The 16,167-nt window shown below is 44.0% G+C and overlaps 1 protein-coding gene and 1 pseudogene across 4 annotated transcripts in view; both read right to left on the bottom strand.

Annotated features, from left to right (window-relative positions):
• KANK1 (KN motif and ankyrin repeat domains 1) overlaps window positions 1-11,782 on the bottom strand; it is a 253,617-nt gene extending 241,835 nt beyond the window's left edge. For all 4 annotated transcript variants that reach the window (XM_066257147.1, XM_066257145.1, XM_066257148.1 and 1 more), the window contains exon 1: window positions 11,644-11,782. The gene's annotated coding sequence lies outside the window, so the exon portion shown is untranslated. The remainder of the gene's footprint in view (window positions 1-11,643) is intronic.
• On the bottom strand, window positions 2,074-2,417 carry LOC136322850 (small ribosomal subunit protein eS26 pseudogene; annotated as a pseudogene).
• Window positions 11,783-16,167: the final 4,385 nt, after the last annotated feature.

Below are 16,167 nucleotides of genomic sequence, written 5' to 3'. Positions count from 1 at the left end.
GGATGGGCAGAGCATCGCCCCCTGGTGGGCAGAGCATCGCCCCATGGTGGGCGTGCCGGGTGGATCCCGGTCGGGCGCATGCGGGAGTCTGTCTGACTGTCTCTCCCTGTTTCCAGCTTCAGAAAAATGCAAAAAAATTGAAAAAAATTGAAAAAAAAATAAAATATTAAAAAAAAAAAAAGAACAGAGATTCTTACGTGCTTCTCAGGGAATCAGTAATTACAAAAGAGGGATTAGTATGTCTTCTGGAAGCTAAACTAGGGCCCATTGCTCAATTCCATTAATTAAATGAATTAAAAAAAAAGAAATAAAAAAAGAGCTACAGGCTTCCTGACACTGAAATACATAACTGTTTCCAATTACCTGATTGCTCCTGTAAATGAAAAAAACATGAGCGAGAATACTTATTTTTTTACGGGTTACTTGTTTTAAGATTCTTCATCAGTGAGAACATCATTTGCTTCCAGCATCCATACTATAAATGCAAAGCCCAAGAAGGGAAAGGTAAACAGGTATCCATCTGAGTTTAAAAGCCAAAGAGAGAAAACAGAAACTGTTGGATTAAGTCACCTGCTGTGCTCATGCAGAGTACATGTTCACAAGCAATTCACATGTCTAGTGGCTGGAGTGTTTTAATAAAATCCTCACTGTCAGGCTTCGCCTATTCAAGACAGTTGTGTTGTTCCCCTTCATTGCCTATCCCAAACACACACACACACACACACACACACACACACACACTCACACACACCCATGCATGTGTGCATGCTTTAACAAACCTGAGTTTTCCATCTCTCCGTGGCTTGGTCAAGTATAAAATGCTTTATTTAAAATTATAAAGACAGCCTGACCAGGTGGTGGCGCAATGGATAGAGCGTAGGGCTGGGATGTGGAGGACCCAGGTTCGAGACTCTGAGGTTGCCTGCTTAAGCGTGGGCTCATCTGGTTTGAGCAAGGCTCACCAGCTTGAGCCCAAGGTCGCTGGCTCGAGCAAAGAGTCAGTCTGCTGAGCAAAGAGTTACTCGGTCTGCTGTAGCCCCTACCCCCCTGCCAAGGCACATATGAGAAATCAATCAATGAACAACTAAGGAACTGCAACAAAGGATGTTTCTATCTCTTTCCCTTCCTGTCTGTCTGTCCCTATCTGTCCCTCTCTCTGACTGTCTCTGCCACAAAAAAATTTAAAATTATAAAGATAACTAAAAAAGAACTAAAAATTAGAAAAATAATAAAATATCTAATAAATATTCAGAGGCAGAGAGGAAGGGAAAAGAAGAGATACAGGAGGTAATAGAAATCCCCCTTCTTGCTTAGCAGAGACTTAATAGCTAGCTAAAGTCAAATTTGCAAAATCAAGTAGTATAGACTGTGGCAGTTTAAAATGAAGGCTGCAAATCCTGTGACAGTCTTCCCATCAAGTTGGTAGGTCTATGTCCCCTCCCCTTGAGTCTGAACAGGCTTTGTGATGCTCCAATCAATAGAGTTTGGAAACAGGAAGTTATGTAACTTCTGAAGCTATGTCCTAAAAGGCCATGAAACGTCCAACTGGTTCACACGAGGTGCTCACAGCTTGAGTTAATTATAATGTGTTAACATGAAGGGTGTTTGGGGATGAGATTAACATTTTAATCAGTGAGCTTCGGGGACAAAGCAGACTACACTCCATAATTTGGGTGGGCTTCACCCAATCCAATGAAACCTGAACAGGACATCAAGACTGTCCTCCCCAAGCAAGAGGAATTCTTGAGCAGGCTGCCTTCGATTTTCATCTGCACCACTGGTCCTCCTGAGTCTCCAATCTACAAGTCCACACAGCAGATTTTGGACTTGTCAGCCTCTATAATCATGTGAGCCAATTCCTTGTAGTAAGTCAGTTTCTATAAACATATACAAATCCTATGATTCTGTTTCTCTAAAGTAGCCTGAAAATAAGTCATTCACCGCATAAGGATGTTTCAGTCAATGTCAGATTGACATATATGAGGGTGGTCCCATAAGATACTTTTTAAGTACAATTTCCATTTTATTTTTTTCCAGAGAACTTTTCTTCAGTCCTTAAGGACTTAGCAGCTCCTACATGGGCTTTGGTGGATGTCGTGGGCAGCACCCACAGGTCTAATAGCAGTGGATGTTTGGTCCTTCCGGGCTTTACAAGAACAATTCCTGACTACCTTGCTGTGAATGGCACAATTCACACTGCAATGCAGTTTCACATACAGCTTGGGAAGCACATAGGCATCAAAGACACTTGCTTTGCAAACGTCCCTAACTGTTGCAGCCTCTACTATGTTTCAAATGACGAACTTCTTCATGGCCTAGTCCTCGGATACACACCAGACACAACTGGTGCAGTGAACAGGCTGCACATGGCTGTGGTCTTTTTTGGCACCACTGTTGTTGCTTCTTTTCTTGATCATCTTTGAAGTGAGGACCTGGGAGTGGTCCCCTATAAAGGAGCCGAAAACTTATCACCTAGTGATATCATAACCATCGTCAAGTTATAGCACAATGTGTTACACGTTTGCAGAAATGCTGGAATAAACAAACTTAGCTGGTATAATCAAATCTATTATGCTGACAATCATATAAATGTATAGTGCATATAATTCTGTACAGTATACAATACTTGATAATGGCTATGTTCCCGCTTTAGATATTTATATACTATATTATTGATCATTGTTTTAAGGTGTACTCTTTCTACTTATTAAAAAAGTCTGCTGTAGACTGACCAGGCGGTCGTGCAGTGGATAGAGCTTTGGACTAGGATACTCTAGAGCAGTGGTCCCCAACCTTTTTTGGGCCACGAACTGGTTTAATGTCAGAAAATATTTTCACGGACCGGCCTTTAAGGTGGGACTGATAAATGTATCACGTGACCGAGACAAGCGTCAAGAGTGAGTCTTAGACGGATGTAACAGAGGAAATCTGGTCATTTTTTTAAAATAAAACATTGTTCAGACTTAAATATAAATAAAACGGAAATAATGTAAGTTATTTATTCTTTCTCTGCGGACCGGTACCAAATGGCCTATGGACTGGTACTGGTCCGCGGCCCGGGGGTTGGGGACCAGAGGACCCAGGTTCAAGACCCCGAGGTTGCCACCTTGTGCACAGGCTCATCTGGTTTGAGCAAAGCTCACCAGTTTGAACTCAAGGTCACTGGTTCAAGCAAGGGGTCTCTCAGTCTGCCGCAGCCCCCCAGTCAAGGCACATATGAGAAAGCAATCAATGAACAACTAAGGTGCTGCAACAAAGAATTGATGCTTCTCATCTCTCTCCCTTCCTGTCTGTCCCTCTCTCTGTATGTCTCTGTCACAAAAAAAAAAAAAGTCTGCTGTTGCCTGACCAGAGGATATAGCGACAGCCTGGGACATAGAGGACACAGGTTTGAAATCTCAAAGTCGCCAGCCTGAGCACGAGCTCATCTGGCTTGAGTGTGGGGTCACCGGCTTGAGTGTGGGATCATAGACATGACCCCATGGTCGCTGGCTTGAGCCCAAGGTCACTTGATTGAGCAAAGGGTCACTGGCTCAGCTGTAGCCCGCCCCCCACCGTCAAGGCCCATATGAGAAAGTAATCAATGAATAACTAAGGTGAACAACAAAGAATCAGTGCTTCTCATTTCTCTCCCTTCCTGTCTGTCCCTATCTGTCCCTCTCTCTGCCTCTCTCTCTCTCTAAAAAAAAAAATCTGCTGTAAAACTATGTCGTGTTACACTGGCAGTAGTCTCATACATTTGGGGATTACTTTGTCTCTTGATTGCATCACTTTTCACGTGCTTCATTTAATCTCATATTTTGTACAGTAACATGCTGTCAGATGTTTGTAGCCTAGGAGCAATAGCCATATAACATAGGTATGGAATAGGCTACACAGTGTTTTTCAACTACAAGTCTGGTGGACCAGTACACCAGAAATTTCATGCTTGTCCAAGAAAGTGTTAACCACCCTGTTGTATAAGATTATAGACTGAATGATGTTAGTCAAATTTGCTTAGGCCCAGGGTGATTTCTGCCTTAGCGGTCTCGAAATAATTCAAGGACTTTCTTCAGTCCCATTTTCACCCGTCCTCAAGTATAAAAAGGTTGAAAACCACTGGGCTATATATACCATCTAGGTTTGTGTAAGTACATTCTTTGATGTTCACACAACAATGAAATCACCCAGCAATGCACTTCTTAGAATGTATCCCCATCATTACGTGGAACACAACGACACATGGTGGAATCTGGTGGACATTTAAGTAGTCTGACTGTCTAGGGCCACCATGTTTAAGTAGTCATAGGTACATGCTCTGGTCAAGCATCAACATTGACCATGCCGCCTTCCAGTCATCCCCTGCCAAGGCATACAACACGGGAGCAAAACCTTCTTGGACTCTCCAGACAGTCCCATTCACTAGCTAAAACACCTCAGAGACCTCAGTCAACATCACAAGGGGCAAAAGAACCCAGCTAAGCCCTGCCTGAATCCGACTCATACAATCCATAATACCAGAAAATAATTGTTTTTGTTTGTTTGTGTTTTAGCGAGAATGAGAGACAGACAGACAGGAAGGGAGAGAGATGAGAAGCATCAACTCATAGTTGCAGTGCCTTAGTTGCTCATTGATTGCTTTCTCGTATGTGCCTTGATGGGGGGAGGGTCCTCTAGCTGAGCCAGTGATCTCTTAGCTCTAGCCATGACCTTGGGCTCAAGCCAGTGACCTTTGGACTCAAGTCAGTGACCATGAGGTCATGTCTATAATCCTACACTCAAGCCACCCACCCCACGCTCAAGCCAGATGAGCCCATGCTCAAGCCAGCAACCTTGAGGTTTCAAACCTGGGTCCTCAGCATCCCAGGTCAAATGCTCTATCCACTGCACCACTGCCTGGTCGGGCAGGAAATAATTGTTTAAGCCATTAAATTTCAAGGTAATCTGTTCAATGATAACCAGCAGAAGAACTAAAAACATAGTCAACAGTTAAGATATTATGAACTGGGATCAGAGAGGAATGATGGGTTTAGTTTTCATTTTAAACCTTCTTGTTTTTTGCATTCATACAGTGTGCAACTATGACTTCAGAAATTTAATATCACTGTATTGTATAACCAAAATTTGCTAAGACAGTAAGTATTCTAACACAGAATATATATAATGATGATGTTTTAATTAACTAAATGGGAGGGATTTTTTCACAATGTGTACATATATCAATCATGATGTGTACTTTAAATATCTTACAATTTTACTTGTTAATTATACCTCAGTAAAGCTGAGGGGAATTTTTTTTTAATTAAAGAAACAGCAAATGTGTTTAGCATATACTGTATATCAGTACATATGTGTATGTCTTCTATGTATTATAACTCATTTAAATCTCACAATAATCTCATAAGAGGTGATTTTTATTATGCCCATTTTAGAGATGGGAAATTGAGGCACAGAGATTTTCATTAATTATACCAACAGTACACATCGAGCAGCAGAATCTAGACTGAAACCAGTCAGTCTGAGTCCAGATCTACATTTTCACAAAGATCACCACACTGGCTCAGCAGTCACAAGCCGTGGATAAAGGTACACTCTCGAACTGCCGTTCATGTGGGTCTCCAAGCATGTGACTGACCACACTTACTTTTTGTCAAGTACTGCTGGACTGTCTTGCTTCTTCAAAAGCTACTATCTAAACTGCTCTGCCCTTTAATCCTCACCTGTACAGTTTTCAAGGTCCAATGTCTCTAAATATCACCCAAATCTCTCTACTAAGCATTATTGTCTCCATCCCCTACATTTCCAGAATGAGCCATTTATATCCAGTGTCTCCATCCTTCTGATCCCTACACTACAATTCCTTTTGTGTGTGTGAGAGAGATAAACAGAGACAGAAAAAGTCAGAGAAAGGGACAGGCAGGAAGGGAGAGAGATGAGAAGCATCAATTCTTTGTTACAGCACCTTAATTTTTCATTGATTGCTTTCTCATATGTGCATTGACCGGGGAGCTACAGCAGACTGAGTGACCCCTTGCTCAAGCCAGTGACCTAGGACTCAGGCTGGTGAGTTTTGCTCAAACCAGATGAGCCCGCGCTCAAGCAGGCAACCTCGGGGTTTCAAACCTGGGTCCTCCGCATCCCAGTCCAACACTCTATCCACTGTGCCACCGCCTGGTCAGGCCTATTCATTTTTTTTTTAAGATTTTATTTATTGATTTTAGAGAGAGGAGGGAAAGAGTGAGATCATAGCTGCTTTATTTTGGTTGTTCACTGACTGCTTGTGGTATGTGCCTTGACCAGGCAAGCCTGGAGTTTCAAACCAACGACCCTCACCATTTCCAAGTCGATGTTCTACCCACTGTGCCACCACAAGTCAGGCCCTTCTACAATGCTTATCTTTATATTTCCCCACTTTTTGTGAATTCTGTGAGGCTCTTTGCTCTAAGCATTTTTCTGCCTTTGTACTAGTTGGCTTATTTTCAGTACCTTCTGAATAAAGAATGGTAAGGAAACAGCATTGGTCAGAGTAGTCCGTGTACCATTAATCTCTCCAGAGATGAACAGTGGTTTCTTTTCTTCAGAGATACCTGTTCCCTAGCCACTTTCTAAAGACCCTTTTAAAGTTCAGCTCAACCCTACTGTTAGTTCATGGAAGCCAATACTAACCAACAAGTCTTTTGACTCAGAACTCATATAAGCACTCAATAAGTGAACTAAACACTACTTTGTCACATAAGAATTCTGCCAAGCCCTAGCCAGTTGGCTCAGTGATAGAGTGTCAGCCTGGCGTGCAGGAGTCCCAGGTTCAATTCCCAGCCAGGGCACACAGGAGAAGCTCCCATCTGCTTCTCCACCCCTCCCCTTCTCCTTCCTCTCTACTCTCTCTTCCCCTCCTGCAGCCAAGGCTCCACTGGAGCAAAAAGTTGGTCCGGGCGCTGAGGATGGCTCCGTGGCCTCTGCCTCAGGAGCTAGAATGGCTCTGGTCGCAACAGAGCGACGCCCCATATGGGCAGAGCATCGCCCCCTGGTGGGCATTCCGGGTGGATCTCGGTCGGGCACATGCGGGAGTCTGACTGCCTCCCTGTTTCCAATTTCAGGAAAATACAAAAAAAAAAAAAAAAAAAAAGAATTCTGCCAAGGAGGTATTGTTAATTTTTACACTAATTTCTGAATGATTCTTATATGCCCTAAAGCTCCTAGTTTAGTACCTTTGCAAAAAATATCCTATAAAGAAAAATACTATGTGACTGGTACAGGAGATTACAATAAAAGTTATATTTATGCTGGCTATCAAGAAGATATCAGGGTCAAGTTCACCATTATTTTGAGAATTTGCAACTTAAACTAATGAGACACTTTCTGCAAATAACATATTAGCAATTTAGAGATTTCTTTAATGAATTCTATACTAGATTCATGGACAACTTGATTCTGCAGGTAGCAATTCAACAGTAAGAATTGTCAAAAGGAAAGCCTCTAGTTTATGAAATAATTCAAAGAAGTAGAAAAACTATGTACAAAAGATGATTGCTGCAGCAATATACACCAGTAAAACTACAAAATTTAACACACATTTTCAATGTTGGGTAAATTATTAAATGAAAACATAACGAGGAAACTGCGGACCTAAACAGGGATTAAAAAGTCATGGAGATTCGAGCAACATTAAGATATAGTGTGAAGATAAAAACAAAATATAAAATTGAATATTAGCATTATGACTACATAGAAAGATGAACAGATATGGAAAAACCACTGAAATCGAACACAACTGAATAAAATCAGTTTACTGAATTGGGTTAGTATGGGTCATCTTTTGTCCATTTTCCAAAATCTGTTAGGTGTCCTGCTTTCGCTATTTAAAAAGTGATAAAACAGGCTCTGGCCAGATTGCTCAGTTAGTTAGGGCAGTGGTTCCCAACCTTTTTTGGGCCACGAACCAGTTTAACGTCAGAAAATATTTTCACGGACCAGCCTTTAGGGTGGGACGGATAAATGTATCACGTGACTGAGACAAGTGTCAAGAGTGAGTCTTAGACAGATGTAACAGAGGGAATCTGGTCACTTTTTAAAAATAAAACATCGTGCCTGACCTGTGGTGGCGCAGTGGATAAAGCGTCGACCTGGAAATGCTGAGGTCGCTGGTTCGAAACCCTGGGCTTGCCTGGTCAAGGCACATATGGGAGTTGATGCTTCCAGCTCCTCCCCACGTTCTCTCTCTGTCTCTCTCACCTCTCTCTCTCCCTCTCTCCCTTTCTCTCTCCTCTCTAAAAATGAATAAATAAATAAAATTTAAAAAAAATAAATTAAAAGAAAATAGGAAGTGTTTATTTAAAAAAAAATAAAATAAAATAAAACATCGTTCAGACAAATATAAATAAAAGGGAAATAATGTAAGTTATTTATTCTTTCTCAGTGGACCGGTACCAAATGGCCCACGGACCGGTACTGGCCCGCAGCCTGGGGGTTGGGGACCACTAGGTTAGGGCATCATCAACCCAATACAGCAAGGTTGTGGTTTAATCCCCAGTCAGAGTACATGCAAGAATCAACCAATGAATGCATAAATAAGTGGAACAACAAATTGATGTTTCTCTTTTTCTCTTTTCCTAAGTCAATAAAAAAAAATTTTTGAAAGAATTTTATCTTTAAAAAATAAAACGAATTTTTTAAAGGATAGGACAGAGCTCTCATACACTGCTGTTAAAATTATAAATCATACAACTGTTTTGCAATCTGTTTAGCAGTATCTTCTAAACTGAACATTAGTTCAGAATTCACCATTCTACTCCCAAGCACATACCCAATACAAGCGTGTACCTGTTTATCAAGACATATTATTACTAAAATGTCCTTCTAGTCACACAATTCACCAATGACAAAATCTGGAAATAACTCAAATGTCCATCAACCCTAGAATGATTAAACAAATTGGGGTATAATAACACAATGGAATACTGGCCAGCAATGATGATTGAACTATAGCCACATGCAACAACATGGCTAAATCTCACAAGGAATGTTGAAGAAACAAGATACACACACACACACACACACTATAATCCCATTGATCCCATGTACACAGAGGACAAAAACAGGCAAAACTAATCTGTAGTCACACTAGCCCTTGGGAAGAGGTAGCAATTAGAAAAGAGTTGAGGGGTCTTCTGCAGGAGGCAATGTTCTGCTTCTTGATCTTGGTGCTACTTGTAAGTTTATGTGCATCTTGTAAATACTTGTCCTACTGTATGTTACAGTTCAATTTTTAAAACTACTTAAAAAAAAAAAAAAGATGGCATAAGCCAAGCCACCCACACAAGAGGCATAAAATTTCCTGTAACATTTGAAACTAAGTTGGCTTCTTTGATTGGAGAGCCTAAGAAAAGTGTGGTGGTTCTTGCGTAACTTACCTAGCTTCAACTCTGCTCACAAAAATGTGATTTTTAAAACATGCACAAATAATCCACCAAATGCCTGAGTCAAGTATCTGTTAATTTTTCACTGAGATCCCTTTTGCTGCTTCTGAGTCTTTCCATCCTACAGTTACTCCATCCCAACAGACCTCAGCTCTCACAAACACTCCCCTTTCAGCCATTCTCCTACCCCTTCCCCAATTCCTTGAATTTCCTTTAACTAGATCCTTTCTCCTCCTCCTCCTCCCTGGACTAGGGAATTAATGCCTAACAGTTCAGTTCATTTGACTACCAGCAAGCAGATAGATGTTGATAACTCAGGAAATGAACCTAAGTCTCCAAAGTATAGATTCTAGTCGCCATTTGCCTGTGATTTCTTTCTTTGGGGCCATTTTGGATCATTTAAAACAAAACTATTTTTAAATCTGCAGTCCTTTTTTCCCTCCAACATCTCCCTCCCCCACAACACAAATGCAAATACACACACACACACACACACACACAAACTCACTTTTGCTGAGGCAAAACCTCAACTAGGGTAATTAGTGGACTTGGCAAATCTAGAGTGCAGAAAGAGTGTCCCAAAGCACCCTTGTGCCTTATGAGGATAAATCGCACTTCTAATTTGCGTATCCTTAAACGAGGCAATTATTCTTCCACTGTGGGCTTCTTCGCCATTCTCAGACTTTTTTTTCCTCAGACATTTTAATCTTGACATAGGACAGCCTATACTTAATTTTTCTTCCACTGCTTTAACAGCAGCACCTTTCCCCAAATCCATTAAGCCGAAAAGAACTGGAGTTAATAATTTCTCTGTTTTCTCAGTCTCTATCTCGGGAAAACTTCACCTTAAAATGAGGGAGTACTTGGCCAGGGCAAGAAGCAATGGAGTGACTGCTAATGGACAACTCTTAATGGGTATGGGGTGTTTCTTTTTGGAAAATGTCTGCAATGAGATAGTAATGGTAACTGTGTAACCTTGTGAATATACTAAAACCCCCTTTCTACTTTAAAAAGGTAAATTTATGGCACGTTTATTATAGCTGACTTTTAAAAATAAAGGTGGAGAAGTGCCCAAATTTATTAGAAAAAGTTAGATGAATTAACAACAGGAAAAATGCTAAGTATCACCTAAAAATCAAGTTGAAGCAGCACATGAATTAAAAATGAGAAAAGCAGCCCTGATTGCAATCCAGCTCAGAGGTTGGGGACGGTGGGTTGGTGGGTGAAGGTGAGATAAGAAACTACACAATTATAGATATACAATATTAACCTTCCTTGTGAGTCTAGCACTCTCGTTCTGATATATTTTATTATACAAGATAGACCTCCGTGGCGCCGATGTGCAGAGAGTGAGCGCTGGGGGACGCCATAGATTGTTTTTCATGCTAGCGCAGCCAAAGCCCTCACCAAGTCCCCTTGGTGCAGCAGAGTTCTTGCTGACCTGCAAGACGCACTGCGAAGAGTTGCCTCGTAAAGTTCCACGGGGACCTAGGTGGAGTGGGATGAACGGTCAAGTAGAGGAGGTAGCTGCCCAGAGCGCAGCATTCCCTACGCATTTGCCTAAGTGGCATCACAGAGGCGGGCGTTCAGGGACCAAGTCCGTTTAAGAGCACTTTAACCCTCCTTCAACCTGACGCCGAGGATCCTCCTGAAGTCCACGCTGTCTGCACTGGGTTCGGCGGACGCCGGAGACCCCCGGCTTCCGCACCCCTCCCCCACCTCCCGGCCACTCAAACTCTGGCCGAAGTAATCTCCCAGGCGGCTGAGGGCGGGTCGAGGCCACCTGCCGCTGTGGGACAGAGGGATAAAGAGGTCGACCGCCAGTCCCTCCTGTGGAGCTGAGACCTTCAAGGGAAGACCTCTCAGAGAGGGTCTTCCACTCCATCCCAAACTGATTACAGGGCCCGGGGACACCAAAGGGCCGTGCGCCCCGCCCGGGGCCGCACTTTCCCGCTGCCCCGAACCTTGCGCGCCGCGCTCCCCTTGCACAGGGGCCGAGCACCAGCGTCGCAGCGCGCACCAAACCCCGGTGACCCAGTCCCGGGGCCCGTTCTAAGGCCGCCGAGGGAACCGAGAAAGCGTCCGCGGAGCTGCCCTCCGCCCCCTCCACGGACGCCGTGCGCCCCCGGCACGCGCCAAGTTTGCCTCGCTGGGCGGAGGCCGGTCCAGAGCAGAGGTCGGAGCCCGGGCAACCCCCCAGCCAACACGCCGGAGTTTACCGCGCACCGCAGCCCCCGGCTTAACTCACCTCCAAACGCTGCTCCCAACCTGCCGCGCGGAGTGGGCAACTCGCGGGCCCCGCCGGGCGCCCGGACCTCGGAGGGGGGGCGGGGCGGAGGGCGGGGCCAGCACGGCCGGCCCGCGCCAGAATTAAACTCCGAAACACGCCGGACCCACCCGGGCCCTGAGACCACGGCAGAGGCAGAGACGTCAAGGGATGTTGGTAAGCCTCAGACGCCGGGTGGGAAAGGACTGTGACTGCGTCCCGGAGCCGGGCGGGAGGAAGCACTAGGCGGCTCTGAAACCTCCAGAAAACCTGGCTCTTCTACGGCGCTTCTTTGTACGTGAGAGCCGGACGATGGGCGGGTCTCAGTGCGCCTGCGCGCGTCGCCAACCCCCGGCAGTGCCCACGGGGCACCTCCGCGTACCGCCGCCGCCGCACCTGGCCCGCAGGCCTCGGCAAGGTCAGACCTGGCGGAGGAGCTCCCTCCGGCCCGACACGTTCCTCCTGCCACGTGTGTCTGCTTATTCCGAGGAGGTAGGGAATAGCCCATCCCCCAATGAAACGGCTCAGTTCAGATCTCTGACCCGAAGACATCCCTGGACGCGGCTTGAGTGGCATGTTTAACGCACCCGTTTGGTGCCTTTTTACTGCCAGCTCCTTCCATTCCGCTAAGAATTATTGGCCCTGTGGCTGTGGGGTTGTTTTCCTGCTGTGGGTGGAAGATGGCCTCTGGAGCGTCCAGGGGTCTCGTTCCTGCAGGTGCCTGCCTCAAGAGGAACGATCTCTGGGGTGGCCCTAAGCCTCCCGCGTTCCCTGGACCTGCCTTGTGTCTTCCGTGTCTTTCGCTCCTGCTTGGCCTAGGGACAGAATCCTCCGTGGAAAGGAGAGGGTGCGTGGTCAGAAGGGCGCAGGTGTTCGGGAAACTCCAAAGAAAATGCATTGCCTTTCTGGGGAACTGAGTGAGGACCCAACTATAACGTCAGACACTGGATTCACAGCAAGTGTCAGTGGGTGCAAAAGACATGAGTACGGATTAAGAAGCAGTGCCTTGAGTCTTCTTTCAACTTGAAGATGTCTTGAATAAACAGGACGGGAGGAGCTACCTAAAAACCAAGTATTACTAAGATAGAAATCATTAATGCCAGTTCTCTAATCACTGAGTTTCTTGAGGAGGGGCAGAGGAAGACCCCAAGCTCCCTTCCACAGCACACACTCAGCAGCCCGTGTACACAGGTCCCAAGTCAGTTAAAGTGAAGTGTCCTCAAAGCACAAGTTGAAATGCTGGCCTCTGGAGAGAAGAGACTGGCAAAATCAATGCTTCTCTACTTGTTTGTGGAAAAGCACACCTGCAAATTCCTGAAATTGATGGCCCCTGCCTATTAAGAGGACAGGTATAGGGCAGCTGAAAGATGATGGAGACAGAAAATCTTCTTTTTAGTCACAACCCCTTTGCCAGCTCACCAGGGAACAGTAAATAAACTCCTCTAGGCCTCAGTTTCTTCATCTCTAAAACAGGGCATATAAATTCAATAAGCCCTCTCTGAAATACCCCTGCGCGACCACCATAACAACAACACGGTCCTGGTGGGGTAGCTATGTTGGTTAGTGAATTTTCAGGATATGCTAAGGTTGCAGGTTCGATCCCCAGTCAAGGCACATGCAATAATCACCCAATGAATGCATAAATAAGTGGAACAGCCCTGGCCGGTTGACTCAGCGGTAGAGCGTCGGCCTGGGGTGCGGGGGACCCGGGTTCAATTCCCAGCCAAGGCACATAGGAGAAGCGCCCATTTGATTCTCCACCCCCACCCCCTCCTTCCTCTCTGTCTCTCTCTTCCCCTCCCGCAGCCAAGGCTCCATTGGAGCAAAGATGGCCCGGGCGCTGGGGATGGCTCCTTGGCCTCTACCCCAGGCGCTAGAGTGGCTCTGGTCGTGACAGAGCATCGCCCCCTGGTGGGCAGAGGCTCTGGTCGAGGCAGAGCATCGCCCCCTGGTGGGCAGAGCTTCACCCCTGGTGGGCGTGCTGGGTGGATCCTGGTGGGCACATGCGGGAGTCTGTCTGACTGTCTCTCCCCGTTTCCAGCTTCAGAAAAATACAAAAAAAATAAGATAAAAAATAAATAAATAAGTAGAACAACAAATCATTGTTTCTGTCTCTCACCCCCTTCCTCTGTCTCAAATCAATTTAAAAATTCAAAAAAGTTATCTTTAAAAATAAATAAATACCCACCCCCCTCCAATTTCTATTATTCTATGAAAAAAATACTAGCCCTGGCTACACTTCATTGGTTGGAGTGTCATCCCTGTACCCGGAGGTGGCTGGTTTGATCCCAGGTCAGGACACGTGCAATGTATGTCTCTCTCTCTCTCTCTCTCTCTCTCTCCCTCCCTCCCTTCCTCCTTGGGTATGCTGCAGGTAGGAATCAATTTTAAAAAAAATTTTTTAGGTGAGAGGAGGGGAGATGGTGAGGCAGACTCCCGCAGCGCCCTGATGAGGATCTACCTGGCAACCCCATCTGGGGCGCATGCTCCACTACCTACCAAGCCCTTGAGGCTGATGCATTTTAAGGCGTACAGGTGGTGGGGGTTGGGGGGACCCTGGAACCAATGCAGCCACAGGCTGCAGAAGGGGAAGAAGGAGAGAAGAGGGAGAGTGGAGGGGTGGCAGAAGCAGATGGTCACTTCTGTGTGCCCTGACCGGGAATTGAATCCCAGACACTTATATACCAGGCTAATGCTCTATCTGCTGAGCCACTGGCCAGGGCCTAAAAATTTTTTTTGAAATTAGAAAATAATACTTCTTCCCAAAGATGATGAGTAGGAAAGGGAAAATTGGGGGTGGGGATGCCTCCTACATACACAAAATGGTCTGTACCCTTTATTTCCCCTACCTTAGAGTTAGTAAGCATTTATTTAACAGGTCCTCAGAAGTTTGCAAATCAAATCAAAAGTATTGCAGCTCCTGAAATTTTAATGGGTTTATATTTGAAAGTTCATTTTTGTATTGAGATACAATTTACATACCATAAATTTACTCTTAAAGGGTATAATTCGATTATTTTGAGTTATTCACAAAGTTATCCAACCATCACTACTATCTAATTCCAGAACACTTTCATTATTCCAATAAAAAATCCATTAGTCATTTCCCAGTCTCCCTACCCCCACCTTTAGTCTCAGGCAACCATTCATCTACTTCCCTCTTTATGGATTTGCCTTTTCTTGACATTTCATACAAATACTAGCTCGTGGGTCTGGCTTCTTAACATTAACATATTTGCAGGGTTCCTCAATGCTGTAGTATGTATCAGTAATTCATTCCTTTTATAGCTGAATAAAATCCTGTTGTATGAATAATACCATTATTTATCCACTTATACATTGATGGACATTTTAGATTGCTCCTACTTTTTGACTCTTATAAACAATGCTGCTGTGAACATTCATATACAAGTTTTTGTGTAAATATTTGTTTTCATTTCTCTTGAGTATACCTAGGAGTAGAATTTCTCAGCTAAATGGTAACTAATGATTTTAGGAACTAAAACATTTTCAAAGTAGCTATACTATTTTGCATTCTCATTATTAGGGTTCTAATTTCTCCAAATCCTTGAAAACAGTTGTTAATATTATCTTTTTTATTATTTCTATCCTAGTAGGTATGAAATGATACTTTCTGGTTTTAATTTGCCTTTACATAATGACTGATGATGTTGAGCATTTTTTCATATTCTTATTGGCCATTTGTATATCTTCTTTGCAGAAATGTCTATTCAATCCTTTGTCCATTTTTAAATTTTTATTCTTGAATTGTAAGAGGTCTTTTCTTATATCTGATAACTGATACTAGTTCTTTATCTGATATGTGACTTGTACATTTTTCTCCCATTCTGTGGATTGTCATTTTATCTTCTTGGGTACCCTTTGAGACACATATATTTTTTTAATTTTCTTTATTCATTTTAGAGAGGTGGGGGGGCGGGGCAGAGAGACAAGCAGGCGGAGAAGCAGGAAGCATCAACTCCAGCATGTGCCTTAACCAAGCAAGCCTGGGTTTTCGAACTGGCGTTCTCAGTGTTCCAGGTCGATGCTTTATCCACTGCACCACCACAGGTGATGCCCACTTACGGTTTTAATTTGATAGTTATATATGTTTGCAATATAACATAAGCTGATACAATAGTTTCTCAGACTGTAAAAGTAATACGTACATACCCATTATAAAAACAAAACTTTGGGAAAATATTTTTTTTAAAAGATAAAGACAGAATAACAATCACTTATAGCTGCATCACCTAGCTATAACCACTGTTAAGATTATAACAAATTTTGGCCTGACCTGTGGTGGCGCAGTGGATAAAGCGTCGACCTAGAAATGCTGAGGTCGCCGGTTTGAAACCCTGGGCTTGCCTGGTCAAGGCACATATGGGAGTTGATGCTTCCTGCTCCTCCCCCCTTCTCTTTCTCTCTCTCCTTTCTAAAATGAATTAAAAAAAAAAAAAAAAGATTATAACAAATTTCCTTCAGGCCCTTTTTAACACACATTGT

Source organism: Saccopteryx bilineata, chromosome 2 (genome assembly GCF_036850765.1).
Source record: "Saccopteryx bilineata isolate mSacBil1 chromosome 2, mSacBil1_pri_phased_curated, whole genome shotgun sequence".
Classification (NCBI taxonomy): domain Eukaryota; kingdom Metazoa; phylum Chordata; class Mammalia; order Chiroptera; family Emballonuridae; genus Saccopteryx; species Saccopteryx bilineata.
This window is presented reverse-complemented; position numbering and strand designations above follow the sequence as displayed.